Here is a 13914-nt window from a genome sequence, read left to right as displayed (position 1 = left end):
CCATATATTCTTTTTTTCTTTTTTATTGTGTCAAAACAAACATAAAATTTACCATTTTTAAGTGTAAAGTTCAGTGGCACTAAACATACTCACATTGTTGTGCAACTATTACCAACGTTGATCCCCGTAACGCCATGTGTTCTTTTAAGAGCACACTTACATGATATCCTGATTGTGTGCAGTATAACCAGGGCAAAGCAGAAAGGAAGTCCAATGAGTTAACTGCAATGAACGGAACATAAAGGTGGTCACTAACAATGCAAGTATTCTGTAGAGTTCTGACCTGGAATGTGTAACCTGAATCGAACCATGAGAAGACATCAGCCAATCCTAAATCAGTAGCACTCAACTGAAAAGAAAGTGGTGGGGTGGGGGGTGGTGGGGGGAGTATTTTCTTCAAACATATCAGGGTTAAAGATGATACAGAAACCTGTAGAGAATTTACAGCTCAAAGGAAACCAAAGAGAAATGACAATCAATTGCAAAGCTTGATCCTAGAATGGATTCTGTGTAGAATGGAGGAAAAAAAAATACTAAGGATAATATTCCCTCCATAAAACAGAAATATGCACAGGAGATTAAAACTTTATCCTTATTCTTAAGGATTAAACGCTGAAGCATTAGGGTTAAAGGGTCATCACTCAAATGATTCAGAACGACAACAAAAAAAGTAGGTGAATTTAGGAAAAGGATCAAGGCTACATTGGGTGTTCTCCAGAATTCTTCTTCTTGCAACTTTTCTGCAGTTTGAAACTACATATAAAGAGTCAAAATTTGCTTAGGTAGAAGCTACATATGGAACTCTAATTCAAAACACTAAAGAATACAAAGAATTTTAACATATAGGATTCCCTCAGAGCTCAATCAGCAAAGAATCTGTCTGCAATGCAGGAGACCTAGGTTCAATTCCTGGGTAGGGAAGATCCCCTGGAGAAGGAAATGGCAAACCACACCAGTATTCTTGCCTGGGAAATCCTATGGACAGAGGAGTCTGGGATCACAAGTCTACAGTCCTTGGGGTAACAAGAGATGGACATGACTTAGCAACTAAACCACCACCACAGCTCTTAGAAAAGTAATTTTAAAAACTGTATGTAATTTAAAAGCATGGTCAATTTATCATATCTAATTGTGAACAATGTCAGATCCATGACTTTCATGAAACTGGGCAAATATAATAGGGTCATTTGCATAAGGGTATTCTGTATCTTGGTCAGTAATTTAGATTAAGATTCAGTACTTGTGGGCAATTACCTCTAGCTATGTTTGTTTATGTGGTTGCAAAGAGCTGGACATGACTGAGCAACTGAACTGAACTGAACTGACATTTGTTTATAGTGTTACAAATGTTGAAAAAAGTTTTTGTGTCACTGAATTCAGTTCTTGCTGACTAACATTTGATGGGTCAAAATGAATCAGTTTTCTGTTGACTCAGCCAGAGTGGTGATTGGCAACTACAATTCAGTAATAGCAGAATGAATAAAATGTGAACTTCTGTGTCTAATACTATGAGACTCTATAAGCACTTTATTTTTATCCTATCCATTTAAAATACTTTATCTTACTTTTGGTTTATTTCCTTTTTTGCTGCTTCATTGTTTTAATTTTTCAGGAGCCTTTTTATTTCTCCTTTCATTATATTTTAATCTTACTTTTCCTTTCAATTATACGTTTTATCTTATTATTATTCACTGAGTCTCAGTTTATGATAATGAAAAGGAAGGATGGCTTAAGGTGGTTAACACAAATCATGAACACATGAGGCAAAGTAGAGGAGGGTGCTTTTTTCCCATCCACTTTTATGTTAACTTTCTATCAATCTGAGCCTTAGTAAATTAGAAGTCATACATTCAGACAAAACTACTTTCAACAATATTAAAGTATTTGTATTGATATCATACACAGAGGACTGGGCACTGTTGCTTTCTCACATTTTATACTATTCTTGGTTTTTGCCTTACATCATTACTAGATAAGCTCTATAAACAATATACATCACAAAAAGGTTAGTGAAACTTTATATTCATGGAAGGGTTTAACGCCCTGGTTTAGTTACAGAAAAGATATAAGTAGTAAACAGTCTTCTGATAGAACTCCAAAACTATCTCCTGCAATTGTTTTTTGGTGTTCTTGCTCTAAACTTGTCTACTGGAATGAAATTTTACAACTTATGAAAATAATGTACACATATTTTCATATTTCTTAACATATTAATGAGGTACATAGAGCAAGTATCACTGCAGGAAAGGAAATTGAAGTGAAGAGAGAGATTAAATGACCTATCTACCAAAATTATACAGACAGTCAAGTGGCAGATCACAGAGGACTTACACACCAGTGTGCTCCAAACCTAAACAACTAGAAGAACTTCTCTTGATCATGTGACAGGAGCAAATGAAGGGAAATATAAAAAGAAAATGGTTATTTTCAGAACCAAAAATAGGATAGTGTGACTATCTTATTAGATATAAACCATCAAGATCATCTTTTATAATATGTGCTAGATACCTCATAGAACCATAGGCACCTCGGCACTTCATTTTGTGATGCTTTGCAATAAGCAAACATGTACTATTTCCAAAATTTTTACTACACTATAAAAACAGAATAAAAATATATATATAGAATATAAAAATGGAATCAGATAGTGATTTTAAAAGCTTTTTCTTTTGAGCAAGTATGGAAGAACCAACAGGAGAGCAAACAGTAAATAATAGTGTTTCAGTTCTGACTCTCAAGATAAGCTCTTCACTGATAAGGTTTTAACCTGACTCACTATATTTATAACCAGAACCAAGAAAATAAAGGATCAAATTAGTTAGGAACAGGAAATGAAGACAGAAGAGAGTCACTCATGGTAAAAGGCCTGTCCACATTGGGATATGCTTACTTTTGCCATTGATCAAAAGCATTCATTATTGCAGAAGCACAGCTGAAAGAGAATGAATAGAGCCAGTCCTCACAGTTTACCTCTGACCTAGATTCCAAACAGTAGTTAAGGCTTGTTCTGATTATGGGATGTGGTTAGAGGGAGAATTTGTCAAGTTGGCAATATATAAGGAGGATACTATAGGAGAGGTAGATACCAATCTCCCTGGAGTTTTTTCAGAGCTCTAGAATAACAACGATAGAGACTGCACTTGACAGGGATGAAAGCATGGATGGATAAAGTCTCACCAGGTAGAGGTAGCAGGTTAAAATTTCAAACTATCTTCTTACCAAATGGGCACTCTAAAGTGGAAATGAAAACAGAACTGGGGCCTCAGCAGGCATTTTTTCAAAGGTATGAGGCTAGATGTTAAAATGATGGTTTCAAAGGAAAAAAAAAATCAACAAAGTTAAAGGTCCTCCTTAACCCTCTTAGGCTATAGAATGAGGAACTAAATGATTGAATAAAGCTATATTATCAAACCCTTCTGGATATAAGACAGTATCAAGATAAACAGGGATGAAAATCAAGAATCTACCTGCATATTCTTAAGTAAATAATAGGTCTATATAAATCTGTCCTGAGAAAAAAGGAGATGAACAAAAATTCTGTCATTAAAAGGCATGAAATAAACACAGTATATGAAAGATTAATGAAAAAGATGTATGCCAGAAACAAGAATGAATGACTACTCCCTATTATCACGAAAATAATGAAAAATTCTGTCTCTACAAATTATAAAATGAAATAAAACAACATAATGAATTAAAACTTGTGAATTTAATCTAATCCCAATCAAAATGCAAAGGGTTATTTTCTGGAACTTGACAAAAACAGTCACAATAGCCCCGAAAGAAATAATTAACAGAATTCTGAAATAAATGAGCAAGGATGAGAGGTTAACCCTAAGAAATACCAAAACTTAAACAACTGGCAATTAAAAGTGAGGTACTAGGGAAGAAGTAAGTTGGAAAAAAACAAAGAATACAAAAACAACCCTATGAATAAAAATAGTATATATATTTTAAAGTGGTATTTCAAATTAGTGAAAAGAAAGGATAAATGTTCCATAAATAGTGTTGGGACAACTGACCAGAAATTTTAGAGAAAAATTAAATTGAATCCATAACACACAACTCCAGATTTCCAAATAGGACTAAAAGGGAAACATTTAAAAATATCAGCAGAATCATTTTGGCACAAATAATGACCTCCAGCTAAGTAAGCATGGTACCTGTGTCACAGACTACTTTTTATCCATCTTTCCTTTTTAGTCAAGTGACAGAACTCTATTCCCCAACGTTACACAAAAACCCACATTTTACCTGGACACTTCACAGTCAGTTGTCAGTTTCATTTTCCAAAGCTCTCTTGTAGCCTGCAACTAAGTTCTGGACAACTTGATATGAACAAAGTGCTTTGCGCAACTTCTAAGTTATATTCTTAAAACAGGCTTACTTTCCACTCCTTTCTCCCTTTCTGATGCTGGGAGAAAGCAAAGCAACAAATAGTACAGTCACTTTGGACCCGCATATAGAATTTACGTGGTAGGGATAAAAAAGCCATTCTTAGAACACTCCCCTCTGGCCTATTATATGTAAAATAAATAAAAGTTTTCTCTTACTTAGCAGTTTTGGTCTCTTAGCTATAGCAAGTCAGCTTATATTTTAATGTCAAAGCTATAAAATATACAGGGAAAAGATCTTAGTACTTACAAAATGAAAATCTTATACAAGAACAATATATACAATTAAATTGACAGTTATTTACACAAGGTTAAACAACAGTCTGTAAACAACAAACTGTGAGAAATATATTTGCAACAGATGTGGTAAAATTTTCATTCTCATGAATAAATAAAATAGGACATCCACCTGAAAGAAAAGTGGACAAAATATACAGGTAGGTAATTGCAGAGAAAACATAAATACCAAAGAAAACTGATGCTGATTTACATCTAATGTTCTAATAAACATTAATACAAACAATATATAATTTTTTCCTTATCAGATTGGTAAGGATTAAAAGGGTGGGAAGATGCAAACTCTCACACAGTTAATGAAAATAGAAATTGGCACAACTTTTCTGTAAGGAAATCTGCCAAAATATAAAAAATTTAATGTATATAGTCTTTGATCCAATAATTCTACTTCATCTTAAGGAAATAATCAGACACAGAGAGTTCCCACAGAAACATCTTTAACAGTGAAAAAAAAAAAAAGAAACTTCTATTTCCTGATAAAGAGATTGGGTTAACCAAGAATATATCCACAAAAAAAAGGGAGTGAACTTAGTTCAGGGAAAGGCCAGAGTATGACCAATTAGGGTCACAAGATTCAACAGTATCTCTATTTTAAAACATACCTAGAATTAACCAAGACTGACTAGCCTCTTCCTATACACACAATAATTAGAACTGGTAACTTGAATGATGAAGACTAAGGCAAAAGAAGTAGCTAAGAAATTTACTAGACACATCCAAACTTCATACTACTTTTAAAGTAACTTAAAGTGCTCGCTTCGGCAGCACATATACTAAAATTGGAATGATACAGAGAAGATTAGCATGGCCCCTGCGCAAGGATGACATGCAAATTCGTGAAGCATTCCATATTTTTATACACAATGGAATATTACTCAGCCATTAAAAAGAATACATTTGAATCAGTTCTAATGAGGTGGATGAAACTGGAGCCCATAATACAGAGTGAAGTAAGCCAGAAAGAAAAACACCAACACAGTATACTAACGCATATATATGGAATTTGGAAAGATGGTAACGATAACCCTATATGCAAGACAGAAAAAGAGACACAGATGTATAGAACAGACTTTTGGACTCTACGGGAGAAGGTGAGGGTGGGATGATCTGAGAGAACAGCATCGAAACATGTATATTATCAAGTGTGAAACAGATCGCCAGTCCAGGTTGGATGCATGAGACAAGTGCTCAGGGCTGGTGCACTGGGATGACCCAGAGGGATGGGATGGGGAGGGAGGTGGGAGGGGGTTCAGGATGGGGAACACATGTAAATCCATGGCTGATTCATGTCAATGTATGGCAAAAACCACTATAATATTGTAAAGTAATTAGCCTCCAACTAATAAAAATAATTGGGAAAAAAATTAAAAGCATAAAAAAATAAATAAAGTAACTTAAAGTAATTGAAAGAATTATTCAACATGAGAAAGGAACCAGTAGCTCATTTATATCAGAGGACTTAAGTGATTTAAGGAAAGCTGCATAATTTTCCATAATTCCTTTGTTTCTAATAATGAAAAAGAGTGGGTTATTCAAAGTTAAATATTTTCTTTTCTGCAGTAAACTGCATTAGTGAAAGTTGCTCAGTTGTGTCTCTTTGCAATCCCAGGGACTATACAGTCCATGGAATTGTCCAGGCCAGAATACTGGAGTGGGTAGCCTCTTTCCCTCCTCCAGAGGATCTTCCCAACCCAGAGATCAAACCCAGGTCTCACACATTGCAGGCGGATCCTTTACCAGCTGAGTTACCAGGGAAGCCCAAGAACATTGGAGTGGGTAGCCCATCACTTCTCCAGTGGATCTTCCCAAGTCAGGAATTGAACTGGGTTTTCCTGCATTGCAGGCAGATTCTTTACCAGCTGAGCTACCAGGGAAGCCTGTACACTTCAAAGAGAAACTTCATTGAATCCTAACTTTTTCTCACTTTGGAACTAATTGCCTACCAAGACATAGCATACTGACATAAAGAAAAACCCAAAGACACACCAATGTTACCTTATCATGGTATCAACATACAAAACATATTTTCCTTATAAAAAATTCCAGTCTCTAACTTTTCTATTTGAATTCAGGAAAAAGTACTAAATGAAGATTAAATTCAAAGCAACAGGAGCAACATGGGACAAGAATTAAGAAACAAAAGGTATGGTTTCAATTTCTTACTACCTCAGTCTCAATTTCCTTACAAGTAACATAAGAAGATTGACCACAGCTATAAATACTTTTAATAGACAATCAGTAATATGACATGCACTTTGAAAGAATTATAAGCCTCATGAAAATACTGGTCATATAAGTTCAGGAAATTCTGAACATAACTTACCCTCTTTGGAGATTCATAATATACTCTACAGCAGAAAATATTTAAATTTGTATAACCTACTGTTAATTATAATTAGAGATAAACTGTCAAAAAATTATTAAAAATTAAACATCATTGTGCAATTTTACAAAGAAGACATATTTATTGACATTTTAGATCTCTGTGACACAAGTTCAAAGAGATAAACTGCAGAATAACTTAGACATTAACTAGCTTTTTTTTTTTTATTTTAGTTTTTACGTATGCACTTATCCTGTATCTACAGAGAACTGGTTCCAGGACCCACAAGGATACCAAAATCTGAAAAGGCTCAAGTCCTTGATATAAAATGGCACAGTATTTGCTAATCTATGCACATCCTCCAGTATACTTTAAATCATCTCCAGATTGTTTATAATACCGAACACAAAGTAAATGCTATGTAAATAGTAGTAAATACAATGTAAATGCTATGTAAATAGTTGCCAGTTCAACAAATTCAAGTTCTGCTTTCTGGTACTTTTTGGAATTTCTTTCTCCTGAGTATTTTCAGTCCAAGATTGGTTGAATCCATGGATGTGGAACCTATGTATACGGAGGGCCAACCATATATATACATTTATTTATATATGTGCATGCATGCTCAGTTGTGTCCCACTCTTTATGACCCAATGGACTGTAGTCCACCAGGCTCCTCTGTCCATGGAATTTTCCAGGCAAGAATACTGGAGCAAGTTGCCATTTCCTCTTCCAGGGGAATCTTCGTGACCCAGGGATCGAACCCACATCACAAAGTAGATTCTTTACCACTGAGTCACCTGGGAAGCACCTAGTCATATGCCTATAAAAAGGTTTGAAAGGGTACATAGCAAACATTTTTAAGAGTGATTTTGGAAATGGCAATTGGCAGGGCCAAAGGGGATACATTAACTTTATAAACTGATGGATTTGAGTTTTTCCAAATAAAAGTATATCTGTAATAAAAACAAGTAGCCAAGAAAAAATATAAATGCACTAGGGCAGTTCGCACTACTTAAAGTGAATCTTTTCACAACAGAAATATACTGGCTCTTTTATAAATGCGAAATTTCATGCATTTTTTTATAACATGTTATATTTCCAAGTTACTGAATTAAAGCCTTCCTAAACTATTAATTGAAACCTTATCTGTAATAAATACAAATTGCAAAAAACTTAAATTCTGATAATAATAAACAGTTAAGGACTAAAGATCAGCCCTAGAGAATTTTTTGCTATTGATTTTATTAATTCCTATATAGCTTCATAAGAATTTTGAAAGTTAATTCAACAAAATGATATGTACAAGTATGAAGTATCCATAGCAACTAAAATCATACTTGTAAACATAAGCGAAAAATTTCCAGTGTTATTTTGTTATGATTACACTTCTGTAAAATGAGAAGCATTTTTTTATGAATCAAACAAATACATGCAACCATGTGTGCTAAACCCTGAAGAAACAGACTGAGAAGTTGCAGCACTTGCCTTTCAAGCTTATAGTCAAGTGAAATAGAGACAAGTAAATCAATTATAACAACACGAGATTCATTTATTCCACGAAAAATGTACTCAGTGCCTACCATGTGCCAAGTGCTGTCTAGATGCTATTTGCTAGTGAACCAAAACAAAAATAATTCTTGCCTCCTTCTGCAGAAAAACTATAATAAAAATATTTGAAGGGTGTAAGTGCCATAAGAAAAAACAGAGCATAAAAAGGGATAGAGAGTAAGTGAAAGTGAAGGGTTTCCAATTTTGGTTAGGGTATTAAAGGAAGGAGTCACCAACCCTTACAAGCAGTGGTTGAAAGAAGTAAGAACAAGCCATAAGGTTTTCGGAAAGAAAGAAAGTGTAGTTGCACAGTCATGTCACATGATGAAAAAAAGCTGAGGGGCTGTAAGGATGATCAGTGGTGGTTGGGTCGCTGAGTCATGTCCGGCTCTTGTGATACCATGGACTATAGCCTGCAGGCTCCTCTGTCCATGGGATTCTCCAGGCAAGAATATTGGAGTGGATTGCCATTTTCTTCTCCAGGGGATCTTCCCAGCACAGAAATCAAACCCGGGTGATCGGGCAGGGTCTTACAGGTTACTGCAAGGATTCTCATATAGATTGGTTGGTTTTTCTAGACTTTATTTTTTTAAAGCAGTTTGTAGTTAGTATTGGAAGCTCCAGCCAGAGCTGTTAGATAAGAAACAGAAAAAAAAGACATCTAAATAAAAAAGGAAGGAGTAAAACTGTCTCCACTTGCAGGTGACATATTATATACAGAAAACCATAAAGATTCTACCAAAAAAAAAAAAAAAAAACAGTCACAATTGAAAAATGAAATTCAGTAAAGCTTCAGGATACAAAATCAATATACAAAATTCTATTGTGTTTCTATACACTAAAAATGAACTATCAGAAAGAGAAATTAAGACAACAACAAGGTCCTACTGTATAGCATAGGGAATTATATTCAGTGTCCTGTGATAAACCATAATAGAAAAGAGTATTAAGAAAAAAGAATAGGGACTTCCCTGGTGATCCAGTTGTTAAGACTCCAGGCTCCCAATGCAGAGGGCCTGTGTTCTATCCCTGATAAAGGAATTAGATTCCACATGCCACAACTAAAGATCCCGGATGCCACAACAAAGATTTTTTAATTAATTAAAAAATTAATTAATTTTTTAAAAGTTAAAATCAGAACCACCATATGCCCTAACAATTCCACGTCTGGATATTTATCCAAAGAAAATGAAAATACTAACTGGACAACATATATGCACCCTTATGTTCACTCTAGCAATATTTACAACAGCCAAGACATAGAAACAACCTGTGTCAACTAGAAACAAACTGTGTCTATCAATGGTTAAAGAAAAAAAATTAAAATATATAGATAGATAAGATTATTCAGCAATAAAAAAGAAGGAAATCCTGCCATCTGTGATGTGTATGTACCTCGAGGGCATTATGCTAATTAAAATATGGCAGACCAAGATTAATGCCATATGATTTCATTTATACATGGAATTTTAAAAAAGAAAAAACAACAAATACACAACAAAACCCACCAAACTTATAGATACAGAGAACACACTGGTGGTTGCCAGAGGCAATAGATGAGGCAGGGGTGGGGGAGGGGGAGCAGGGGGTGCTTAAACAGGTGAAGAGAATTGTATATAAACCTCATGGGATGTAATGTAGAGTATGGTCAGTCAGCTCAGTTGCTCAGTCATGTTGGATTCTTTGTGACCCCATGGACTACAGCATGCCAGGCTTTCCCTGTCCATCACCAACTCCCAGAGCTTGCTTAAACTTATGTCCATCGTGTCAGTGATGCGATCCAACCATCTCATCCTCTGTCATCCCCTTCTCCTCCTGCATTCAATCTTTCCTAGCTTCATGGTCTTTTCTAATGAGTCAGTTCTTTGCATCAGGTGGCCAAAGTATTGGAGCTACAGTTTCAACATCAATCCCTCCAATGAATATTCAGGACTGATTCCCTTTAGGATTGACTAATTTGATCTCCTTGAAGTCCAAGGGACTCTCAACACTACAGTTTAAAATTGGCACTCAGCTTTCTTTACAGTTCAACTCTCACATCTAAACGTGACTACTGGAAAAACCATAGCTTTGACTAGACAGACCTTTGTTGGCAAAGTAAAGTCTCTGGTTTTAATACACTGTCTAGGTTTGTCATAGCTTTTTTTCTAAGGAGCAAGCATCTTTTAATTTCATGACTGCAGTCACCATCTGCAGTGATTTTGAAGCCCCAAAAAATAAAGCCTGTCACTGTTTCCATTGTTCCCCCATCTGTTTACCATGAAGTGATGGGACCTGATGCCATGATCTTAGTTTTCTGAAAGCTGAGTTTCAAGCCAGCTTTCTCACTCTTCTCTTTCACTTTCATCAAGAAGCTCTTCAGTTCCTCTTCCCTTTCTACCATAAGTGAGGTGTCATGTGCATATCTGAGGTTATTGATATTTCTCCCAGCAATCTTGATTCCAGCTTGTGCTTCATCCAGCCCAGTGTTTCTCATGATATACTCTGCATATAAGTTAAATAAGCAGGGTGACAATACACAGCCTTGACGTACTCCTTTTCCTATTTGGAACCAGTCTGGTTCCATGTCTGGTTGCTTCTTGATCTGCATACAGATTTCTCAGGAGGCAGGAATGGTGGTCTGGTGTTCCCATCTTTTGAAGAATTTTCCACAGTTTGTTGTGATCCACACAGTCAAAAGGTTTTCACGTAGTCAATGAAGCATGTGTTTTTCTAGAATCTCTCGCTTTTTCTATGACCCAGTGGATGTTGGCAATTTGATCTCTGGTTCCTCTGTCTTTTCTAAATACAGCTTGTACATCTGGGAGTTTTCTGTTCACGTACTGTTGAAGCCTAGCTTGAAGGATTTTGAACATTATATTGCTAGCATGGGAGATAGTACAATTGTGTGGTAGTTTGAGCATTCTTTGGCATTGCCTTTCTTTGGGATTGAAATGAAAACTGACCTTTTCCAATCTGCTGAGTTCTCCGAATTTGCTGGCATATTGAGTGCAGCACAAAATGTGGCCCACTGGAGAAGGGAATGGCAAACCACTTCAGCATTCTTGCCTTGAGAACCCCATGAACAGTGAAATTTAATTATCCATATTTAAATATTCTAAATAAAACAGTTAAGATACTTTCCGTTCTTCCTTTAATAAGAGTCTATCTTTTTCTGATACTCAGAATCACCTAACAAATCTAGACACTTTCCATGTACTAGTTTTATGGCCAGAATACGGTAATGCTGTCATTAATGATTAGGACTTTGTCCCTACGTTAAATGGCACCAGCCAGATGGCTTTGAAGTTTTCCAGTTCTCTCTTCTTATGAGAAGGCTTGTCAGCTGTACCTGCTTCCTGCCTGAATGCTTACCTAAAGTCTTTTTAACATTATTGACCTAAATAAATGGCTTTCTTCTTTACATCCCTACTTATCCCATATTTTAGCAAAAGTCACCTTTCCAGTTCTCATTAAGAAGCTTTTTTTAAGTATGACGAAAGCAGATTTAATATTCAGAATTTAAATGTATTAATAAATAATTTTGCATGGCAAATATGTAATATTGTTTTTACAGTAATATAGATATTTATTCCACAGTTCCAACTTTAACATTAAAAATCACGTTAAGAAAGTTCCACTACATTTACCTAATAAGTTATTGAGGATCTAGAGTTTGTGGTGATTATATTATGATCAGAAGTTACATTTGGCATAGCAAAAAAGGATTTGAGGATCTAGAGGATCTCAAAAGTAAAAGTTATTCCTTGACTCTGAAAAATACCTGCTTTCATTTTGTGACTTTGTTTGAGTTTTTGTGTGGAAGGTGCCAAGCTTTCTACAAATCTGCTGAGTAGAAGTAATCAAATAATCTAATTCTGTATACAGCTCAGAATTTTTCTTGAGAATTACTACTAAGCTTATTGTCAAACTACGTTAAAATGTAACTAATCTTTAGTTGAACCAGTTTATTAACTTTAGGCTTATAAATATCTTACTTAAAAAAAATTAAGCAAAATCACTAATTATTCCCCCTGTCTGAATCCAAAAACCACTGGTATACGTGAATTATTTTGAACATTAAAAAATTTAGTCAGTTTTAAAGAATAACTAAAAAAGCATTAAGAATTAAAATTATTCAATACAAAATATAGACTAGAATAATAGTGCATGTGTGCTTAGTAGGTCAGTCCTGTCCAACTCTTTGCAACCCCATGGACTGCAGTCCTCTAGGTTCCTTTGCACACAGGATTTTTAAGGCAAGAACACTGGAGCAGGTTGCCATTTCCTACTCCAGGTTATCTTCCCAACCTAGAGATCGAACCCATGTCTCCTGCATCTCTGGCATTGGCAGGTGGATTCTTTACTACTAGCCATCTGGGAAACCCCCACTATAAACTCTAAGTAATATAAATTAAAGTATAACAGCTTGATTTTCAGGTAATATTTCAATCCTACAAGGTCTTAAATGTGTTACGTTCGTGCCTAAGAAATGAAAATGTCTCTCTCTTCTCCCTCTACATCTTCCACAGTGCTGAGAGAGATACCTTGTTGAAACCTAAATATGATTAAATCTAATCATATTTCCCCCCTTTATAAATACTTGGAAGCTTCTTCAATGCTTTATCTAAGCGTCATCTTCCAACATTATTTGCTAACACTTCCTACAATGCCTGAGTTCTTTTAAGACTACTTGTGCCTTCTCTCTTTTTCTACCTGGATATACATCAATTAATTCTTCAAAATTTGATCAGGGGACTTCCCCAGAAGTCTAATGGTTAAGACTTCACCTTCCAATGCAGGGGGTACAGATTTGACCCCTGGTTGGAGAGTTAAGATCTCACATGTCTTCCAGACAAAAAAACAAAAACAAAAACAAAACAAAACAGAAGCAACATTATAGCAAATTCAACAAAGACTTAAAAAAGAGAACTTAAAAAAAACTTGCTCAGATGGTACACCCACCCAAATAAATGCTAGGATATCAACTTGTTTAATCACTAATATTTATTGACTATGATTATACTACCAACTTTAAGGTCCAGTGCTATCTGTTGTAAACATATAACTTTTAGATGAAAAAACACAGGCAGTCCTTTCCCTCAAAGAGTTTAACAAAAGGATGACTTGCTCCCTAAACCCTTACCCCTCTCACAGCTACCTCTTTACATTAAATCTAAGTGTTCTGATGTACTTATCATACTTCATTGTAATTATTTATATAACTCTTTCCTCCTACTGGGCTTTCTTGGTGGTTCGGATGGTAAAGAATCTGCCTGCAATGTAGGAGATCTGGGTTCGATCGCTGGGTCGGGAAGATCCCCTGGAGAAGGGAATGGCAACCCACTCTAGTATTCTTGTCTGGAAAATCTC

General features: G+C 35.4%; 1 protein-coding gene and 1 non-coding gene across 7 annotated transcripts in view; one reads left to right on the top strand and one right to left on the bottom strand.

Annotated features, from left to right (window-relative positions):
* BAZ2B (bromodomain adjacent to zinc finger domain 2B) overlaps window positions 1–13914 on the bottom strand; it is a 313340-nt gene that overhangs the window by 270340 nt on the left and 29086 nt on the right. For 2 of the 6 annotated variants that reach the window (XM_061135322.1, XM_061135324.1), the window contains exon 2: window positions 161–222. The exons of 3 other annotated variants lie outside the window; for them this stretch is intronic. The gene's annotated coding sequence lies outside the window, so the exon portion shown is untranslated. Of the gene's footprint in view, window positions 1–93; window positions 140–160; window positions 223–13914 lie in introns of those variants that run through there. One more of the 6 variants, XM_061135325.1, reaches the window with a different exon arrangement.
* On the top strand, window positions 5441–5547 carry LOC133051402 (U6 spliceosomal RNA). Its single transcript, XR_009691882.1, has one exon. It is a non-coding gene; the product is annotated as a U6 spliceosomal RNA (small nuclear RNA).

This window comes from Dama dama, chromosome 33 (genome assembly GCF_033118175.1).
Source record: "Dama dama isolate Ldn47 chromosome 33, ASM3311817v1, whole genome shotgun sequence".
NCBI classification, from domain to species: domain Eukaryota; kingdom Metazoa; phylum Chordata; class Mammalia; order Artiodactyla; family Cervidae; genus Dama; species Dama dama.
The sequence above is the reverse complement of the archived record's forward strand: the minus strand, read 5'-3'. Positions and strand labels throughout refer to the sequence as shown.